This window comes from Molossus molossus, unplaced genomic scaffold (assembly GCF_014108415.1).
Source record: "Molossus molossus isolate mMolMol1 unplaced genomic scaffold, mMolMol1.p scaffold_m16_p_9, whole genome shotgun sequence".
Taxonomy (NCBI): domain Eukaryota; kingdom Metazoa; phylum Chordata; class Mammalia; order Chiroptera; family Molossidae; genus Molossus; species Molossus molossus.
The window spans coordinates 78,540,362-78,563,710 of NW_023425403.1; the positions used below are offsets into that span (position 1 = coordinate 78,540,362).

A 23,349-nucleotide genomic window follows, 5' to 3' on the forward strand; every position below is an offset into this window, starting at 1 on the left:
AATGTTCAGTAAATATTAATTACTCTATCTGATCTAGTGTGTTGTTAAAATTGCTGTTTCCTTGTTGATTTTTTGCCTGAAAGATGTATTTAGTGATGATAGTGGGGTGTTAAAATTGTATTGCTGTCTCTCTTTTAAAGTCCACCAAGATTTCCTTTATATATGTAAATGCGCCTGTATTGGGTACATATATGTTTACAAGAGTTATATCTTCTTGGATTGATCCTTTTAATATTATATAGTACCCTTTTTTGTCTCTTGTTGTGGCCTTTGTTTCGAAGTTTATCAGATATAAGTATTGCTACCCCACCAGTTTTTATTGTTGTTGCATGACATGTATTTTTATATCCCTTCAGTTTCAGTTTGTTTGTAACTTTTGTTTTGAGGTTGGTCCCTTGTAGACAGCACATATATGGTCATGTTTTCTTATTCATTCAGCTACCCTATGTCTTTTGATTGGAACATTTAATCCATATATATTTAAGGTTATTACTGGTATGTACTTATTTATTGCCATTTTTTTCTTTATACCTATGTTTAACTTTTTCTCTATTTCTTCTTCTTACATCAGTCCCTTTAATATTTCTTGCAATATTGGTTTGGTGGTAATGAACCCTTTTAGCCTTTCTTTGCTTAGGAAGCTCTTAATTTCATCTTTAATTTTAAATGATATCCTCTCCAGATAGAGTAGTCTTAGTTGCAGGTCCTTGGTTTTCATTACTTTGAATACTTTATGCCAATCCCTTCTTGTCTGCAGTTTTTCTGTGGAGAAATCAGCTGAAAGCCTTCTGGGAATTCCCTTGTAGATAGTGAACTATCTCTCTCTTGCTTTCTTAAATATTTGTTCTTTGTCTTTAAGGTTTGTCATTTTAATTATGATGTATCTTGGTGTGGGTTTCTTTGGGTTCATCTTGTTTGGGATTCTCTGTGTTTCCTGAACTTGTGTGACATTTTCCTTCATCAGGTTAGTAAAGTTTTCTGCCATTATTTCTTCAAACAGCTTCTCTATCCCTTATTCATTTCCTTCTCCTTCTGATACCCCCATAATGCAGATGTTGTTCCATTTTATATCGTCCCAAATTTCCTTAAACTATCCTCATTCTTGCTCTGGCCAGTTTGGCTCAGCGGTTAGAGCATCGACCTGTGGTCCCAAGAGGCCCAGGTTCGGTTCCCGCTAAGGGTGTGTACCTCAGTTGCAGTTTGTCCCCGGCCCTGGTTGGTCGTGTGGGTGGCGGCCACTCGATGTGTCCCTTTCACATCGATGTTTCTCTCTCTCTCTGTTCCTGTCTCTCCCTCCCACTCTACCAGAACAAAAAAGGAAGGATGTCCTCGGGTGAGGATAAAAAAAAAAACAAAACTATCCTCATTCTTTTAAATTCTTTTTTTCTTTTTCATGCTCTAATTAGGTGCTTTTTCTACCTTTTCTTCCAAATTGGTTATTCAATCCTCTGCTTTATCCAACCTATTTTTTATTCTTTCTAGTGTATTCTTGATGTTAGATATGTTGGGTTTTTTTTTAAGATTTTTTTATTGACTTTTAGAGGAAGAAAAGGGGAGTAAGAGACAGCTAGAGGAAAAAAACATCACATCAATGTGAGAATGACTCAATAATCCCTGCATGCCTCCAACCAGGGATCAAGCCTGCAACCCAGGCATGTACCCTGACCAGGAATTGAACCAGCAACCTTTCAGTGCACAGTACAATGCCCAACCAACTAAGCCACATGGCCAGGGCAGATATGGTATTCTTCATTTCCACTCGAGTCTTTTTCATGGTTTTTATGTCTTTTTTCATGCTGTTGTAGTTCTTGTTAAGTTCCTTGACCATCCTTATAACCACTACTTTGAATTCTATATCTGATAAATTGTTTGTCTATATTTCATTTTTTATTTTTGGAGTATTTTCCTGTTCTTTCATTTGGGCTCTGTTTCTTTGTCTCCCTATTTGGCTGTCTCTTTGTGTTTGTTTCTGTATATTAGAGAGATCTGCTATGATTTGCAGTCTTCATGGGGTGGCCTTATGTAGTAGGTGTCCTGTGGGTCCCAGTGGTACTATCTCCTTGATGTCCTGAGCTGGGTGCTCTAGGAATGTCCCTTGTGTGTATTATGTGGGCCCTCCTGTTGTGATTGAGTCTTGTTTGCTATTGGCCCACTCATGCATGGGATCTATCCTCAGGCTGGCTGACCACAGCATGTATCCTGCTGTGTAGGAGCTGATCAAAAATAAAATAAAATACAATGAATATATTAAAATTAAAAAGAAAAAAAAGATAAGAACAGAAAAAAGGAATAATAAAAAAAAAAAAGCCAAGTAAGAAAAACAGAGAAAATAAAGAAATAGAAAAAATAAATGAAAAGAAAACAGAGAAAAATTAGAAAAGAAAAAAAAACAGAATTCACCTCAGCAATGTTTAGTTTCTGCTGCAATATCCCTTTGGATATTTTATTTGTGAAGTTTGTTTGATCCTGTCCTGATGTTTTCAGAAGCTGGTCACTTGGTATTTTTGTTCTGGGCCTCTTGGAAGGGACTTTGGTGCAGGGCAATATTTGATGTTTTCTGTGCTTGGCACCTGACAACCTGCTATAAGTTAGCCACAGTTTGTGGCTGCCTCTGCTGCCCTTGGCTGCACATGGGAAGGACCAAGTTATGCTCCAAGGCCAGTTTTACTAGCACCAGGCCCTGGGGTGAGTCAGCAAACATTGCAAGGCCCCCAGGATCTGCCTCCGACTGTCTACACCTGCTGGCTGCCTGTTAGGTTCAGTTATTGAAAGAGCCTCTGGCATCATTGGGAGGATGGGGCTAGTGGATATCCTACGAGGGGGAGGTGCTGGTGAGACTTCAGGGAAGGTGGTGGCTATGATTCCCTGTCTCAGAGCCATAAAATTAAGACTGTCTCAGACTTTTCCCTGACCTGAGCAGAGCAGAGCCCCTAGTAGTCAGGCAGGTAGGGCCTCCATAGCCCAGAGTTTGGGTCTTCCAGAATCTAGAAGCATATCTCTGTGGGATCTCTCAAGAGGGAGAAGTGCCAGTCAGGTTCATTGGAAGGTGGGGAGAATGGCCCCACCTGAAAGCCAGTCACTGACACCTCCTGACTTCTACGCCCTCGCCTATGGTGCTGACTCCTCAGCAGGGCTTAAGAGCTGTAGAGTGGCATGAGAGTGATTTCTGATAGTGGGGTAGTAGCTTTTCCCCGGGCTGATGCTGCTTGGAGGGGATTGCTCCACGCAAGAAAAATTACTACAATGGTATCAAAGAATGACTCAGTACAGGGTTTTGGTGGCTATCCCCCATGTCTCTCCCCAGAGACATCAACCTCTGACTCTCTTAAAATGACTCCAGTCCATACCACCATTCCTCTGCTGGAGCCCAGCATGAGTGGCTGGTAATTAAATTTCATGCATTGTCCCTTTAAGAGAGTGCCTGTGTCTCCAGCAAATTCTGCCTCTTGTTAGTAGACAGACACTCTGCCACTTTTCACAGCCAAGTGCTATGTGGGTGGCTCTTCCTGGCTCTGGTGCTATGGGCTGGGGAGCCCAGCTTGGGGTTCATGCCCACAGCTCTCAGGGGGAACCTCTGCAGCTGAGATATTCCTCCAGAATCTCAGCCCTCTCATGTCTCTGCCCTTCCTATCAGTCTCGATGTGGCTTCTTCTATAAATCCTTGGTTAGAAGACTTCTCTTCAGTACTTTTTAGTTAGTTGTTTAGGGTGATTGTTCTGCATTTAGTTATATTTCCAGGTTAATCTTGGGAGGAGGTGAGTGCAAGATCCACTTACTCTGCTGCCATCTTGAAAGTTCTCCAGGAAATCAGAAGCTCTTTTTAAATTAACGAAATGTGTATAGTAAATATGCTTTTTAATTTTATATTATTGAACCTATTACCCAGTAAAGGTCCTAATTCAATTGTTTTGGTTGATATTAGATAAGTCACTTATAGCTTATTAAATTATATCATTATTTTCAAATGTGTAGTATAACTCAGGGAATTTAAGTATGATTACTCAATCTTATTTACAGTACAGGTTTGCTTCAGATGTCTCATTTTTTAGAAATTAATATAAAGAAAAATTTCAGTCTATCTTGATCTGTTGTCAAAAAATAATGAGTAAATTAGCTTTAAATATTTTTAGCTCACCTAACAAAGAACTATATTACATAGGGATGTGGAAAATTTCTTAAATACAAAAAGAATATAAAAGTCTACATGTTGGTTTTGAGTTATAGAGATGATATGATACAGTTATTTCAAATACTTTTAATGATTAGGGTAAGTTAATCTGAAAAAAAAGAGAGAAGCAATTTGAAAAAATGGAGAGCATGTTGAGCACATTACAGAAGGATAAGAGAACAAATAAGAAAAAGAAATGGAAAGTGTTCAGGAAGCAATTACTGGCTATCCCAGGGTTCTGTGGATGTTCTGACAGTAGGTGCCCCTGGAGTGGAAAGGGGCCACTGTGAGTGAATAGGACCTGAGGGAAGTAATCAGAGATAAGAATAACGAATATCAGAGGCACAAGACACAGAACAGAGAGAGAGAAAATGACCAAGTTTACAGCCTGCACTTCAAAGACGCTGCACAGTGAGAAAGAAAGCTAACGCTGAGCATTGAATAAAGGGTGTGCTCGCAAACATTATGAAAATGTAAGATGATCAGAATAGTAGCTCTTCGAAGGAGGTGGTAAGTGTGTGTGAGAGTACACCCAGGAATGATGTATAAAAAGTAGTAACATTATCTAGAGCATAAGCGAATATGTAGCCTTCATGTTCAAATGTGTAGATAGGAAAGCTAAATAGATGCTGTGGTTTGGAATATAACTCTCAGAAAAAAAATAGTTTTGAGAAAACCACACTGTCAATTTAATTGAAAAATAGAAAATTAGTCCCTGACAATCATAGATATATGGGGGCCAGAGTTTCTCTTCCAGAAGTTTTAAGGAGCTGCAGTTAATAGAAACTAAAACAGAAAATCTTAGAGCCTTTTCCAAGCATTGACTCTGCCAAACAAATAATACAAAGTAAATACTGGGAAGAAAATAACTAATAAAAATAATATGAGAAATATATTACTACATAGGATATTCATAAACAAATGTGAAAATGAGGGAGCAACTGTAACCCTTTGATTTATGCCAGAAACAGTTTTACCACCTCACAACCCCTTCAAAATATTTACTTGTACTTCTGTATAAATATTGGTGTCAAGCCAAGTGATTGCCTTGAATTACTGTTTTTAGTGTCACATAATATAGGTTTACATGCAGCTTTGTCTCTTTCCAGCTGTTACTTAATATTCATAAGTCTCAGTTTTCTTATGTGTGGAAAGGAGCTAACAACCCCCACAGTACATGCCACTCGTCTTGCCATCCAAAGAGCAATATGAGATAATGTGATGTACTCTGCATTTGTGGAGCACTGCATTAATATTAATTTTGTAGTCACTATCATTATTATTTGTCACTGATGGTCGTATTGCCTCAGTCAAATCCCACGGAAAGGGGAAAAGAGGTTATGCTCGAAATCACTGTAATGCTTATTTGGTGCAGACTTAACATGATGCTAGAGAAATTAACAAGCTCACTTTTCTTACTGCAGAATTTTTTAAATGACATGCTCTGTTTTATTAGCAACCAATTTTTTGTCATAAAAGAGGAAAGGTGCACACTAAAAAAATGCTTCAAACGGAAATTAGTCCAGTGTAATTAGTGTGAATGATTAAACACCAGCGTATGAAAGCGTATGTGCCCTATTGTAAAAACCAGGTGTTTCCATAAGATAAAACCGCCTCCTGCATCCAGAGGGGACTTGAGTTGAGTCACGCTTCTCAAATATAGAAACAAAAAATTGTTTCTAATTGCTAATTTTATAGGTACCAAATTTGTACATTTTATAAAAATATTTCGAAAGAAAGCTATCGATGCAGAGTGAACATCTGTATGCATATCAGCCACTCAGTGTCTCCTTGGCCCTGGCTAGTAAAAGGGAATTCAAATATCAAATTAGTATAGAATAATAGGTGGGGAAATGCGAACCAGAATGGCAGAGAGGAAATTTCTCCCAGAATCCTGAGTTGAGTACAGAAATTTCTGCAGAGAGTTTTAGTCCTAGGGAGGGCCTGGAAGATGGAGCAAGGTCCTGAAAGACACAGAAAGTGGCTGGCTCGAAAGACAGGTGGAGGGTTTGACCTTAAAAAGGAGGAGAACACACCAGAACCTCAGAGACAGGGTGAAGGAAACAGTGCAGGTGTGAATGCAAATAGTTTATAGATAGTGGGGTTAGGATCTAAGAAAGGTCAGGCTCATGGCCTCAATATTTTTGATTAATTGGGAGGCTAGACTGTCTTCTGGGAGTGGGGCAGGCAGAGGCAGGTGGGAAAGGCTAAAATTAAAAGCAAAACCAAATAAAGCATTAGTCATTGTCACAGATCCAGGACTAAAATTAACCCTAGGAAATATTAAACTTTTTTTCCCTTTTCTACATTTTTTCCCAGGAATATAAAATATTACAATCCAGAATCCTGGTTATTTATTTATTTTTTTACATGACCACTAGATTATCCTTTGTCTGTGTAGATTCCACACTTTCTCTCATAGATATTCTTTACTAAACTGCCAGAGATACAAACAGTTTGTGTTTTGCTCTGGTGGAAAAAGCAATGCATTAATTTCTAATTCTCCCAGGTTACCCATGCTTACAAAAATTGGTTCTCCTCAGATTGATAAGAGAGGTCATTTCCAAGGCCCTATATATGTATGAGTCTACCTCTTAGCAATAGCATCATTATGAAATCTTGGTTCCTGCTGAATATCTTAATCTCTGAAAAAAATATCATGAGGGGAAATGCCTGCAATTTCTATTCTAATTACTAGTGTTCCAAAGGAAGCTCTGTTTGAGGGTGAAGTTTGTCCGCTTTCATGTTGACAGGAAACATGAGGATCTAGTCCTTTCCATATTTACCAAAAAAAAAAAAAAAAAATTGTCAGGTAAAGAAAATATTTGAATATCTTGCAAACAAAACTTACCTATAAACATCTTTTTGCCCCTTAAACATTAACAAAGATTCTCTCTTTGACCAAATTCCAATGAGACTCCTCTGAGCTCTTTTTAAACTAGGCCTCAATTTTGGGACTTCTTTGTTCACCTCTGCATTGCCCAATCTTAACAAGAATCCTTGAAGTCAGTGTAGTCAGAATCCCTCATCCTCTACAACGGATCACCTTCGATATCTAATCTCATTTTTCACCATCTCCCCAGGTGATGTCTCATCACCCTGACCTGCCTTGAGCAAGAGTCCTGTTAGGTCGATTGAGCCCAAACTCCCCATCACCCCTGATGTGTTCTCTCAGCAATTTTCCATCCACTGACCCCCACTTTGCTCCTTGGTTCAAAATTCTTAATTTTTCTTGTTGTGTTTGGCATTGAGTATTTTCTCTTCTTCACCGCAAGACCCCGTTGTAGTGGTCCCTACATCTACGGGGACAGCTTCTCTGAACACTTCTTTACCATTCTTTAAGTGTAATGATTTCTTTTTTTACAGCAAGAGTGAGATGTGGACTTAGAAAGGTGATGCAAGTCTCAGTCCACATAACACAAATTTGTCAAATCTTAGTAAAGTGTGACCCATGATATTGTGGCACCTGGTGAAGTAATTTACACAAGTCCCTTAGGTGAATCCAAGGTAGCCATGTCAGTTTATGGCTACATTCATGGCAGCCAAGATGTTGGAGAGAAGTCCTCTGCCACTTCGCATAGGGAGCCCCCTTGAGTCTTCGATTCATCTCCATGGAGTCCTGGAAGAGCTGTTCAATACAGCTGGTACAAGAAAGCGTTTGGATTGCTGGGGATGAAACATACGTGAAACTATTAAAGTTTAATACCATACATTGGTGAAGAAGAGGGGATAATATACACCACCTGAGCCTGATCCATACTGAAAGCATAATTTCATCACTCACGTCCATCAATAGCCAGTTCACATGGAAAGCAAATCTGGGGATTTATAGACTGCAATAATAAAGCCCTAGATGGATGGCGAGGGGAAGGCAAATGATGACGTTCCATGAAGTCCTACAAATAGCTGGCACTGATTCAAAGAGTTGGAAGCCAGATTAGCTAGAGCACAGCCTGTCTCCTTACTAACAATCCCAGGAGAGCCAGTTGCTGTGGCCGCTCCCACAGGTGTCTGAGCACTGGGAATCTGTGATTTGATAGTGTGCATTGATTTGAAAGTCACGCGTCTCAGAGATCAGCAAAGACCCAGGACCTAACCAAACCTGAACACCCAAGGAGAGGCACAACAAGATGGCATAATTGGATTTAAGCGCATTTGACAACTCACTTTCCAACCATCCCACCACCAGTGATTGCAGTTCTTCAATAAGAGAGGAAATGCAGAGAAGAGGTGCTGCTTGGAGGCACCCTGTTTTACCCCAGGCAAAAGCAAATGAAATTTAAGGTGGCCTTTCTTCCTTTGCTGGCATGAAATAAGATCCTTCTATCTGTCACTAGTAGTTATCAGTGTCTGCTTCTTGATTTTACTAACATGCTATGGTTATGCAACAGGCTATGGTTGGGGATAGCTGAGTGGAGGATACAGAGCAACTCCTTTGCAACTTCTTGTGGGCCTTGTATAAAAAGTTTTAAAAAATAAACCAAAAGAATTAACCTCGAACTGTCCCCCAGTAACTTATTAGTGAGCAAAAGATTCCACTATTAGCAGAGGAGGCAGCTCCTTCTCTATCCTGTTCCAGGAGATGTCCACCTTACTCTGCCTCAGACAGTAGTAAAGGCGGTATGAAGAATATGTACAGTCTATGCAGGTGCAGCATTAGGGTAGAAGTGTTTAAGGCCTTCTGTGTGTTTTTCAGCTGTGGGGAACAAACAGTATAGAGCCTGTGGTTTATGAGGGGTGGTACAGGTGGGCCTAGACTAAGAACCTCTGAGCACCCTTGTTAAGGCCCAGGGACTAACATCCCTCTCCAAGATCAAAGAGGGAGGGAAGGCCAACTTACCAGGTATTCTACCTCCTCCTGTAGGTCCCTATCCTCCCCACCCTGCTAACTACCCCCCACCACACACACACACACACACACACACACACACACACACACACCAGCTATACAAAACCAGCCCTGCCCTAATGGGCTCACCCACCCACCCACCCAGAGGCTGATTAGAAAATGTTCTTTGAACTGGATAATGCAGATGGATTTTGGAATCCCCACTGTTCCAGCCCCACCCCCACCCAATGGCCAAGACCTTCCCCAATTTCCCACCAGGCCAAAGCAACATCCTATTATTGAAAAGAGTCTGTCTGTACCTTTTTTTATTTTTTAATTTGGCCTATCCCATCTATGATTGTTCTGTTTGAAATGGCCATATCACAGCTGCGTGGATCACTTGTTAACATAACCAGTTCATAATGTACCCATGCAGAAACTTCATTTCTTTGATATGACCTTTTCTCCTTTTTGTCCTCCTGATTTAAACTGGCCTTGTCCAGTCCAACAGCACCATGACTCACTTGCCTCCTTCTTTCCTTGCACACCCATTCCCTTAGTCATTAAGCCCTTAGGACAGTCATGCTCTGATGGGCTTCAAACTGTCTTAAGAATAAAGCCTTAGATTTGTTGACCATGAGAATGAGGTTTAGGTCAAACTAAAGACAACATCTTGAACTCAGTTGTGTCTCAGCCCCAGGCCCATGAAAGCAGGCCCTGTGGACCACACCCTCACAAAACCAGACAGAACCAGGACCTGATACAACAATCATCTACTCCCTCCCTGGCCCCACCCAATCAGTAGAGCCCAGAACCCCAACTCCCTTAGTCACCATGATTAATAATTTTTCCCATATAGAATCAGTCCCTGAGTGGGCCATTGGGAAACCAGGTTTTAGAGTATTAGGTCACCTGTGTCTCTAGGCCTGGTGCCATTTCCTTAAATAAACCTCTAATTTCTTTGTTGCAAACTCCTGTTCAGGTTTTATTGAGCTTTGATGCCTGCAGGCAAATGAACCCCTCTGGTTTGGTAACAATAACACACGTAGAAAAAAGTATGAACACTGTGCTCATTAGCTGGCTATGCACTTCAGCCAAGTTAGACACCAGTCTCCAGTTATATGCAAGAGTCTCCAGAAATATGCAAGAGAGATTAATAGGAGCAGTAGGGGCCCTCATCTGCATATGCTCCTGAGTCCCACAATATATCTACTGCTGAGTTCCCATGTGTGGCTGATGTGGGAAAGATCCCGGGCTGTGAGTAAAACACTGAAAAACAGTATCATGAAATATACTGGCCAAGCCAGTTCTTCATTGTGACAGTGGGGTTGACAAGTGTTAGGTGAGTATGAGGAATAAAAACCGGAGATATGAGATGTGAGCAGACCAAAGGAGGCAAAAGGTAAGAAACAAAAAGGAGCCCTGGCCAGTTTGGCTCAGTGGTTAGAGCGTCGGCCTGCAGTCCAGAGAGACCCGGGTTCGGTTCCCACTAAGGGCATGTACTTCGGTTGCAGTTTGTCCCCGGACCTGGTTGGTCATGCGGGTGGCAGCCACTCGATGTGTCCCTTTCACATCTCTCTCTCTTTCTCTCTCTCTCTCTCTCTCCCCCTCCCTCCCTCCCTCCCTCCCACTCTACCGGAACAAAAAACAAAAAGAAGGTGCAGACATACTATTAATTAAATCGTATGAATTAGCCATTTGTGTAGTTCAAAAGTGGAATATCAGCAATTCCATAGTGTTTAGCCTAATTTTAAAAAGGCTTGGTGATCTCACTTATGAATACATCAAGAAATACATAAGCTATGTCATGTCATTGATTAGTTTATTGTGGGGAAAAAAGAAATTTTCCTCTACCGTCAAGGTTCTTCTGGCTGGTCTAATAATTAAGTAGACATGAGACAGATTAACAACAACAAAAAAATCAAATTTAATACATACAGATGTGTGGGACCATCATAGATGCGAGAGCTGGAGACCCCACATGCAGGAGAGGTTCAGAGATACAAAGGAGGATCGAGATGTGTAAGACATTCTGAGCTAGGGATGAGGGAAGGCACCTTGGGGCTTCAAAGGGTTATTGCAGAATTATTGGAAAAGCAGATGTGTAGTAAATAAAAGTTTGCCCTTCCCTATATATAGGTCAAAGAAGTTATCTCTGACAATCTCTTGTATTATGGGCAAGGCCCCTAATTCAAGTTCTTCTAGGTAACTTAAGGGAGGGGTTGAAGTTTCTCCTGAGCTGGCCGCTAAAGCTGCCTTTAGCTCAAAAGACTCCTCAGCCCTTCCACAAGGTCATGCCAAGTTAGCACCAGTGCCTGGAATCTGGCTGCAAACTTAGCGGCACCCACCACCTCCCACTGCTTCCGGACCATGGACCCCCTGCAAAGTGAGTGAGCTTTGGACCTTCATGAAAAGGTATTAACAGGATCTGAGCATTCTGTGTACCGAGGATATGTGCTTCCTCAGGGAGTGGGTAGAGAATGTGGAAGGTAAAATACCACCTGCTGCTCATAAAACTAAACCAGAAGAGAATAAGGAAGAAAAATGGATAGCAAGAAGACAGAGGAAGATACCAAGTGAGAAAAGTGATCCAGAAATTGACAATGAGGGTGTGATTGAATCAGACATTGATGCCCCTCAAGAAATGCAAGATGAAAATGTAGAGATAACCAAGAAGATGATGGATCAGGCGAATGACAAAAAAAGTGGCTGCCATTGATACCCCCCCAAAAAATGATGGCGGACTACAGAAAGCCATTGACTTGTTCACAGAAGCCATCAAGCTGAATCCTCACTTGGCCATTTTGTATGCCAAGAGAGCCAGTGTCTTCTTCAAATTCCAGAAGCCAAATGCTGCCATCCGAGACTGTGACAGAGCTACTGAAATTATCCTGCTTCGGTTCAGCCTTGCAGAAGTGGTGAGGAGAAGCACAGACTTCTGGGTCATTGGGAAGAAGCGGCCCATGATTTAGTCCTTGCATGTAAACTGGATTATGATAAAGATACTAGTGCAATGCTGAAAGTTCAACCACGGGCCCAGGGAATTGCAGAATGTTGGAGAAAGTATGAGCGGAAATGGGAAGAGCAAGAGATCAAAGAAAGAATGGAAAGGGTTAAGAAGGCTCTGGAAGAACTGGAGAGAGCTCAAAGGGAGGAAGAAGCCAGAGGACAATCAGGAGCTCAGTTTTCCTCTTTCCCAGGTGGCTCTCCTGGGGGGATGCCTGGAATGGCAGGAATGCCCGGGCTCAGTGAAATTCCTCGTGCTCCAGAGGTTCTTGCATCCATGCAGGACCCAGAAGTTATGGTGGCCTTCCAGGATGTGGCTCAGAGCCCTGCAAACATGTCAAATATCAGAGCAACCCAAAGGTTGTGAATCTCATCAGTCAACTGTCAGACAAATTCGGAGGTCAAGCATAATGCCCTGACAGAGAAAGCCCTTGCTGAAGAAAAACAACTTGGATCACTCAATGGTTGTCACAGTAGTACAAACCAGCATACCTCTGACCTTCTCATGGAGAAAGCGGGGGTGCTTTGAGGAGAATCCCTACCCCTCTGCCCCAAATGCAGCTATAACATTTTACACTGGTTTTCCACTACGGTGTTCATTCAGATCATGTTTTCCTACTAGGAATGATAAAGTTTAAACACTTTTAAGCCTTAAAAATATTTAAAAACAAATTAAAAGGGTGTGTTAAACCCTACATTTTATTTTACTAATCATTTTGGGTGGTTTTCTTTGAATAAATTGGGCAAAATATATTTCAGTATGGAAGATTTATTGCTCAGTTTGAGTGACATAAAAGTTATTAGTGGGAAGCAAATATAACATTTAAATAGATAAAGTTTCAGTTGGACATATGGTTGCCTCAGTAACCATATATTGTAACCATTTTTTATTTCTCTTTTTAAATGCTTTATTTTTCAAAAATGATTTATTTCTATAAAACTACTGGGACCATCCTGCCAGTGTGGCTTAGTGGTGGAGAGTCAACCCATACACTAAGAGGTTGCCGGTTTGGTTCCCGGTCAAGACACATGCCCAGATTGTGGGCCTGATCCCCAGGGAGGGGCATGCAGGAAGTAGCCAATAAGTGTTCTGTCTCATTGATGTTTCTATCACTCTCTCCTTCTCCCTTTCTCTCTCTCTAAAATTAATAAAAGAAAAAACAAACAAACTACTGGGACCACTACCAGAGGAGTAGGACCTGGGGAGGGACTGGAAGTACTGGACAGGGCAGCAGCAATCTTACTGCATTGAATATAACATGTACCCTTGTACAGATGCGTTTAAATCTTACACTGTGGTGAAGGGATTATTTTTATAACACTGCAGTAGAGTTGAATTACTTACCTCTGTTCTTGTCTGATATATAAGATAAATGTTTCATATTATTTCCACACAGGGAAAATAAGGGAATACTTTTCTTTTTATATTTCTATGTTTAAAATTACTTTTCTGATAAAAAAAAAAAATGCCCAACTCTTGGTCAGCTTTTTACTTGTTTTTACATCCCCCCCCCCCACCACCACCACCACCACCTTACTCTTGAGCTAGGGAGTCCTTTTTCACTAGTATCATCACTGCCATCATTCACAGCATAATTGTGCAAGCATCTTTAATGCTGGGATTAATTTAATATGTAATGCATGGTCTGGCCAGTGTGGCTCAGTGGTTGAGCATTGACCCATGCACCAAGGGGTTACCAGTTTGATTTCTGGTCAGGGCACATGCCCAAGTTGTGGGCCTGATCCCCAGTGGGGCATGCAGGAGGAGGCCAATTGATGTTCTCTCTCATTGATGTTTCTCTCTCTTCCTCTCACTTCCTCTCTCTCTAAAGTCAATAGAGGAAAAAAAATATATATGTAATACATGTAGTGACTGACTCTGTAGGTAATACCCATCAACAGCTGTAATTTCTTACTTGGCCAAGAAATTTTATATTTAAAAATTAGATTTCTACTTCAGTGAAATCTTATCATCTCGAAAGATGTTGGAAGGAGGGATTCCCTTTGGTGTTTGGTCTTCTCTCTAAGAAATACCAGTTGAGTTTATCTTTGTATTTTGGAGAGAGTATGAGGTTTGAGTTAATTGAGATATATAGAGGGGAACCCGAGTTTTTGATCCAGCATGAATGATAAAGTTGATGACATCCATGGTTCTTTATTGTATAAAAGATTCATTGTTCTCCAGAGCAGCTCTCAAACACTACAGCCGTATTTCCTCTTCTTTCCCTCTCCAAAGATAAAGAAAATGATAAATTTTCCATTGTATATTCAATTCCTATATTAAATAAGATGAAGTCCAGACACTGTTCCAGGAACTTCTAAGTTTCTACCCATCTTTCAATTAAAATGCTACTGTTTAAAGCAGTTTCAAGGGATGAGGCCTTACATGCTTTGCTTATTTGAAGAATCAGTGGTAGGAGCAGTAAATTCCATGGAACACATTTTTTAAATAGCACACACCTGAAATCTTAAGTCAATTCAGGTTCTAACCCTTTGTTGTACACAAGCAGATAGAAATGCACCAATTATATAAGTGAGAGAAAAAGCTTCATGTTAATTGAGCATGCTTTTTAAACCCTTTAAAAATACTCAGCATATAAACTAGCATTTGAGCTTGCCAGTGTTCTTTTTATTAATGTGTGTTCTTCCTCAAAATTTCCAATGTATGCTGTGAATAAATCAACAAGACCAATTGCTTTTGAATCCCTCATTTGATTTGGTTTACTTAATTATATATTACCTAAGTACATTCTAACATTGCAAATATTAACCATAAATGGATAAGAGTAAAATTGGTCTTCTGAAAATGTGTTCTGTGCAGACTTTTAAGTTCCACAAATAAAAATTTAAAAAAAAACATTCATTTTCATAGGAAAAAAAGAACTCTCATACCACAGAGGTACATCTTGAGGTGACTCATTCTGAACCCCCACATTATTTGTTCATTTAGTCATTCACTTAACAATGATTTATTGATCTTCTACTATGTGCCAGGTGCAGTTCCATGTGCTGGGATTCAGCAATAAGCAGATATTAAAAAAATCTCTGCCCTCACACAGTTGACATTCTGGTAGAGACAAGCAACAAACATATTATATATAGAGAGAGATAGATGAATAGATGATAGGTAGGTAGGTAGATAGATAGATAGATATACATATATACAAAGATACACACACACAAAAAAAACATTGAATATGTATAGTATATTAGTAATATATATGTACATGTGATATTACTACATTATTTGTACAATTATATATGCATGTATGTATATATAGTCAGATATTAATATGTTCTATGAAGAAAAATAGATAGGAAAGGAAGTTACAGAGTGACAGTAGGTTATACAATTGTATATAACTATAAATTAGGTGATTAAGAAAGTCTTTATTGATAAGTTGACCTTGGAGCATAGAATAAAGGAGATGAAGTAGGCATGAGGATATCTGGAAGAAGAACTTCCAGAAAGAGGAAACAGCAAGTACACCAAGGTGACTCAAATGAAATGAGCGAAGGGGAGAGTAATTGGAATAGTCAAAGGAGTAACGGAAGCCACACCACACAGGGCAATGCACAGCTTTCGTCCTTTACTCTGAGTGACAAGAAAGCCCTCGGCATGTTTTGAGCAGTAGGGAACTATGCACTGATATATATTTTTAAAAAATCATTCCTAAGCAGCTTTAAAAGCTTGGAAGAAGTAAATGGCAGAATTGGAAGAGGATCCTGGCTGGAGGTACTCATGTTTAAAGGACACATTATGGGCTAATTGTGTTCTAACATTGGGCAGTGCTTCTTTAGAGAGTGCCCTGTGTTTATTCATGGGAGCATTTATTGACAAGGAATTTGCGTGTTTATTCTGAGAGGGATTTTATTTTACTCACACAAATTAGAATTGATGATTTAAAATCAAAGTGTTTTCAAACAGGTCATACTAAAATGAACCCTACTCTGTGGATCAACATTTCTCTGCCTGGATGATACATACACCCCATGTCATACTAATCACATGGCCAAGAGATTTTATACTTAAGTATTAGATTTCTACTTTGGAGAAATCTTGTCATATTGAATGATGTGGCATCAGTTATTAAGGAAAGGGTGATTAAAATAAAAAAGCAGCCTGGGGTCTACTCTTTGGAGCTATTAGGTTTACAGGGTTGGGGAGAAAGGTATAGCTCATCTCAAAGAATTTAGATGGATTCCCAGATTTACCATTCCTTGTCCCATCAAATCCACACTTTGGGACCCGCCTATAGGAAGAGCTGGGTCCGCACAGCCAACCTCAACCAGCCCCATGGAGAACCACAGCCTCCCTTACTATCTGCTGAGGCAGCTGAGGGAGCACAATAGAGCCAAACCCTAGGCGGTGCCTGAGTAGTCACAGGTCACGCTAATGCTCAATGTGGGGTAGAGTCAAGACGTTTCCCCCTCAAGAGTAGAGTAGAAGTCTCTTGCCTGTTAAGAAAACGAAAGGAGTACTGCACCTAAAATTTTACTTGATTTCTTGGGGGAACAATTTCAGATCATACTGTTGAAAAGTAGCTGCATATAAATAAGAAATATGTTGACTTTTAATTTCTCCATCAAAATTCATCTGCACTTACCTCAATCCCTTATCATTTATTTTATTTGGGTGATTATCATTTTATATCTTTGGGATAGTTTGCATAATCTCAATTTTAATGAGTTATGTATTGTTAATGTTTTCTCAATTATGACATTGTCATCTTTAATTAAAATATTTACTCTACATTAAAAAAATAATCACTCCTGCTATTCTATTGAGCAAAGGAAGGGGAGCTAGACAGCTATTAATTCAGGGGAATGCAGGGGACAGATGGTGAGAAGTGGTCAGATTTGAGAATTATTTTGAGGGTAGAATAAATAGGGTTTGCTGAAAGATTGGACGTGGGATATGAGAGAAACAGAGGACCAAGGAAGACTGAAGTCTTTTGTCTGAACAATTGGAAGGATGAAAAACAGAGTAAAACAGGACACTGCAACAATAGAAACAGTTAGGGACTGGTATGAGGAGGTAAATTATGAAGAGCTTGGTTTCGAATCTGTTAAATTTGAGATGTCTTTTAGACATCTACAGGTCATAATATAATTGCAAACAAAATTAAATTTAAACTGTAATAAAGAATAAAGGGCAGGTATTTGAGCCCAAAGGAGCTGCAGACCGGGAGACACAGGTTCGAGAAGCAACCTAAAGTGTGTTCCACAGAGGCCAAGGGGAGGTAGTCTTTTATCGCAAAAGTTCCCGCCCAGGTTCTCACTCAGGTCCGTTGTATCCCAATTATGCAGTTCTGATTGGACAGGGCAGATGTTTGTGTGTTGGGAAAAAGATGAAACCAGGGCTTCCCCAGCAGTTGTTGACTGGAGGGTGTAAATATGCAACCCGGCAGGTGCGGGTTCAACCATGTTCCTGCCAGGACACAGAACACGGGGGAATCCGCTCCGCAAATGGCCGGTGGGCTCTTCTTACCTATAAAATCTGGGCCCTGGTCGACCATGGGGAGTCCATCTTAACAGATAAATTTATTCTTGGGATTCACATCAAATGAGTTTGTGTTCACAGGGTCCACATGATAATATTCATTTCAGAGCCAAGGCCACAAATATTTTATATATTTATAATGTTTACACTCCCATAAATGATTGCTTGTGTGTCTGTATAAATACTTGGTTGTTTAAACTTGATTTCAGGCCCAGCTGGTGTGGCTCAGTGGATCCAGCGTCCTCCCATGTACTGAGTGGACGGTGGTTCGAATCCTGGTCAAGGCACATACCTGGGTTGTGGGCTCCGTCCCCAGCAGGGGGCGTGCAGGAGGCAGCTGGTCAATGTTTCTCTCTCTCTAAAAAAAATCAATAAAAACATATTTAAAAATCAATACATAAAATTAATTTCAGTTTTATGTTAGCCCATATGTTAACATATTTTTTCCCCAAATGAACAGGAATTATAACAACTGACCACAAAGACAGTTACACAAGAATAAGCGAAGGTACAATTTGACGGAACTGATTTTGCATGTCAATTACGTAATTTGGAAACCTTTGCATTAAAAATAAAACAAACACATTCTTCCATTCTGACTAAGGCTGATTTCACTTCCAAAGTCATCTGTGTTGTCAATACTATGAAAATTAAAAATTATCGGTCCCACATTATCCACATGTACATGAGAACTAAAATCAGGCTTATTTCACATTTTTATAAATTCATGAGCTTATATCTGGTGTTCAGTCATGCAGGACTGTAATTTGTCACTCTTCGCTTATCTTCATTTTTTTTTAAAGTTTAGTTTATTTGACTCTCCGGTATCAGAACAAATGTGTCCAGAGTTTTTTAAAAGCATGCATGTCATCCCTTTGCGTTTCAGAGTCCCCAAGAAGCCGGAATCTGAGCCTCGGGCACTCAGAACTCAGCCAGAGGGTCACGGCAGTCATCATGACTGTGGATCAGAGACAGATAGATATGCGAAGCAGAAATACAGTTATATTGAGCAGAGCATTATTTCTGTGATGGAACTGGCTTAACTTGGGCATTCTATCACATCTATTATGTGTTTCAACAGCCTTTCAGTAAACAATAAAAGGATCCTGGATTTCAGTTGGCAGGAAATATTCTTGGATGGTGAAAAGAAATGAGGAAACAGTGACGTTCAGGATAGAATATCTTTTAAAGGAAAATAAAAAAGAGGTGAAGGAAGAGATGGAGGGGAGGGAAGGGAAGGAGAGAGAGAGCAGACCAGGTACCACTACCAATTCAGGTTTGTATTTATTATATTTTCCCCACTTTTTTTTTTTTGCTGCCTCTCATTTTCTAACTGCTATCATGCCAGGTAGGTTTCAGATTCTGATAATGCTTACTTTACGATTTCTGTCCCTCTATTTCCTGCCTCCCCCCACCCATTTTTTTCTATTAACCCTCAGAGAGCTTTGGAGAAAAAAAAACAACGGGCGTGCCTATTAACCTAAACACAATATTCTGATCTAAGTAAAAATCCAAAGTGAATGGCAGATTATACAAATAACAGCGTACTCTATTTTAACCTGGGGATCACCAGGCAATCCTTCCCAGCACCTTCTAAGAAAAGAACAGACTCCTCTTAGTCAGTAAGAACCACAATAAACCCGCGATCTTATGATTGGTCTGCTATATGTAAAGTGTTTGAAAAGGGAAGGCTGCAGACTGGTATTTTTAAATTAAATTATCCAGATAATTGCACAATTCTTCAGGTCATTATGCTATTAACACATTAAGCTAAAAACGTCTAGACCAAGCAAGAGGCTTGTGTACAACGTTAACTTTTGATTCTGCCTAAGTGCAACCATTGTGCTTTCCTATATCCTTTTTAGCTGCTAGATTTAAGAGAAAAGTAAGCAAGCAAAAAAAAAAAAAAAAAGCAAGAAAGAAGAAGGAAAGATGAGTGATTTGATCATCACAAACCCTAGAGCCCTGTTAAAAAGTATTTGTACTTTAAAAAATCTTTTTTTGCTGAAAGCTTTTTCGGGAGAAATAAATTATACTGACTCTATATAAATAAAAGCAGAAAGAGCAAAGACAAACATGAACATATATTACCAATGCCATTCATCAAATATAGTTGACACTTCAATCTAATCCGGCAAATGAAAACACAGGAGTTTATAGAGTTATAGGAAGTAAGCAATTTAAACATAGTAGGGCACAAGGTCATCCAACAACACAAGCAGGAAGATGTTCCCTCTACTTTTCTCTCTTTCGTCCGTTTGAACCTCTCAAATACTGATTGATATCCATCTTCCTCACAGGGTGAGGTGATCTTCAAGTCAGATCATTAATAAGAGCCATCCTAATGTTCCTTAACAAGTGCACCTTTCTCGAATGTCATAAAATAAAAGGACAATTCATGCATTTCATACCATCATTATGGTGCAAGGTTTCTCTTTCCATAATAAAGTAATGCATTTCTTAACTAATTAGTTCATTAATTTTAAACGTGATTCCCAGTAAAATCTCTTTGAGGCAGTTCATCTTTCTTAAAAGTATGTGAGGCTGTAAAACACAGTTGCCAGAGCACTGTCACCCCCGATCAGGCGCGGTTGGAATGGGCAAGGAAGTACAGAGCTGTGATAACACATCTCGTTTGTGTTTGGAAGCAAACCTCCAAGGCCGCTTGATAACCAGAAATCATATCCATGTCATGCAGATGCTGTGGTAAACTTTACAGTTCCAATTAGGAAGGGACAGTTTGCAATGCACTGCTCAAACACTTTGCCAGTCTATATGTAAATACTTCACTAAAACCACTGAACGGTGATGGAGTTCAATATTAATATCGCAAATTAAAGACGACATCTGAGTGCCTACTATCCAGAAGAGCGATCGGAGCTCGTGGCAAGGCAGTAATCAGGGGCTTAAGCAAGTTTCAAGCACCGTGGGGAAAAAAACAAATGTGATGGAGTCTGGAAATTGCAACGGTGCATGAAGAACATACCATATTAAAAAGCAACTGCTGATTGACCTGGTGATGGAGTGGAGGATATGACCATATGCTTCCATAAAGGACATTTGGAAATGGCTTTGAGATGATCCCCTGAGAGCTCATAACTATTACCTGGTGTATTCCCATTAATTGACAATGTAAACTTTATCTGGAACAGTGAAGTAAGCTGTCAAAGTAACTGCCTGTCCTCCTGGGAGGAAAAAAATTACCTGAATAATTATCATGCCCAGCCTGTTTTCCCAACAGAAATATCAAAGGGTTAGTATGATGGCGGATTTCCCTGAAGTATTGTGGTCATTGTCTTGGAAAGAGGAATGATTTCAACGTCTTTCCTCAGATCATTTGGATGGGAAAACAAATATGTTAACCTGGGAATAGGAATATAAAGTTATAGAAGAGGTAAGAGATGAAGTCAATGAAAAGTTTAGCAGGAGGCCCCTTGCCATATGCTAAAAATACTATTCTGGGCCTGCTTTATTTAGTAAGTTATGTTTTTCCTATTGACACCTATAATAAGGAGTGTGTCAGGGAACATGCTCCCATCACCCCAGACATGACTAAATCCAAGGGTCTCTACAAAGCAAGCTATGCAGCTCCCAAGACTCTACACCACCCTTTCGTCCTTTACATTAGGAAAATGACAGAAGTAAAGATGAGCCTAGATGTAAATGAATGTTATTTCCCTGTGACAGTGTGTGCAGGGGTTACAAGAATAGTCTCTGGAGTCAGGTTTCTGGAGTTCAAATCCCAGCTCTGTTACGTACCAGCTGTGTGGCCTTGGGCAGGTTACCCGACCTCTCTGTGCTTCAGCTTTGTTCTGTAAAATCTGGCTACCTCACAGTGAGGGCCTAGTACATGCTCTACACATGCCATCTCTTACTATTGTCTCCCTGGTCCTAGAATAGTCTAAGGACATGTTTGGGGAGCAAAGTAAGAGCCCAGTGGTTGTTCTGGCCTCGGTTCGTCTTCTCTCTGCTTCCAAAGTGAGTAGGGGAACTTTGAGACTCCCGTGTATAACTCCTTTGCTGTGTCCCTGGCTCCACGGAAGAATTCATGCCCTGGGTTGCTGTTTCGGCTGAACCTGGCCCAGGCAGGGTGTCCATCACAGGCACTTCTCCAGCTGTGGCAAAGACTCGGGTAGCAGGCCAGGGCACTCTTGCCCCAATGACCATCTTTGCTTCCAGCCATGGGGAGAAAGATACAGCACGACACAGAAAATGGAGTCACACCACTGGAGAGACCTGTCCCCCACTCTTCCCTCAGAACTACACAAAGCACCAGACTTCTGATGCCAGGTGGCACCACCTCCCCTGGCTTCCTGGGGTTGCCTCCTAAATAAAAAAATTGCATTCGAGCCCTGGCCGGTTTGGCTCAGCGGTTAGAGCATCGGCCTGTGGTCCTGAGAGACACGGGTTCGGTTCCCGCTAAGGGCATGTACCTCGGTTGCAGTTTGTCCCCGGCTCTGGTCAGTCGTGCGGGTGGCAGCCACTCGATGTGTCCCTTTCACATTGATGTTTCTCTCTCTCTCTGTTCCTCTCTCTCCCTCCCACTCTACCTGAACAAAAAAAAAAAAAATGGAAAAAAATTGCATTCGAATTGTTGTCTAGGGTCTTCTTCCGAGGAAATTCGAATGAAGACACACAGTTCGTGTGCCTTTATTACTGGTTCTGTCCTGTTTGCTTCGGTGGTGTCCCCGGGGCCTGGCCTAGGTGGGGACGGCAGTCGTTAACTGCTCTAGGCGTTGCAGACCCGGCACCGAGGCAGGCACCTGTCAGCAAGGGAGTGAGAAATGACCACAAACACTGGCATCTTATGCTAATCTTCATGACATTTATTTATGGCCTACTCTGTTTCTGAACATTCTTTTGCTCCAAGAAGCTTTCAACTAGAAGTATTAGCAGTTTAAAAAAAGAAAACAAGAGAGAGAGGGAAACAGTAGCAAAGACAATGTTGCTTCAGACCATAATTGTGAGCATCGAGACAGATTGTGAAAAGCAGGTGCCACACTGGGCTGAGAGTGGATCCCCCGCCCCGTGTCCAGGAGGCCGACGCACACAGGAGGGTCTGACAGGAGAGCAACCTCCCTGCAACATCACCGACCACCGCTGTTCAATCCATAACAGCTGTAACAGAGAGCAAACAGTAATAAAGGCACATGATCTCGCCCCTGTGAGATCAAACAATGTTCAGGTTGATGGAGGGTACTGTTTATGTCTCCTGGAAAGTCCATATTTCTGGATATTGCTGAACTACCAAGACTTTTTCTAAGGTAAGGTTAAAAAAATGATTGTGGTTTGGGCATCTATTTCAAAAGGAGAACACACTGCTATTTGAGTTCTGTGAGAGAACAGAGACCCTGAGTCCAGACGGCGCACTGTATAGCAGAAGACAAATAAAGATGGATTGTCCATTAACACCTGCCTCGAGTTCAGGAGTAGTTGGAATGGGCAAGACAGGCAGGAGTTCTTATTATTTTTTAATGGCTGCTCCAACAGAGATGTTCAAGCGAACGTTGTTCTTGGGGAAAAAGCTTCCCATTCTGTATGATACTTATCACACTCCAATTAAAAACAGGTTTGTTGTTAAGAGCTAAGAGAACGATGGTTTCCTTCCATTTTGTCTGTTGTTGAAAATCTTACATAAAGAAAAAGTTAGGGCCCGAGAAGAGCTTTTTCATACGTACAGAGTGGGGAACTGTGGCCACTTAAGAAATATCATTTCTGAAAGAAAGCAGAGGTGTCAGAGACAAAGGGAAAAAGAGGGAGACGTGTCAGACAGTCAATAGTGTTTATCGAACACTCACTGTGTGGGGAGGACACAAAGGGCATAATACACTTGGTGCTTGATGT

General features: G+C 40.7%; 1 pseudogene; it reads left to right on the forward strand.

Annotated features, from left to right (window-relative positions):
- Positions 1-6,119: 6,119 nt before the first annotated feature.
- Positions 6,120-12,413, forward strand: LOC118622419 (annotated as a pseudogene).
- The last annotated feature ends 10,936 nt before the right edge of the window (positions 12,414-23,349 follow it).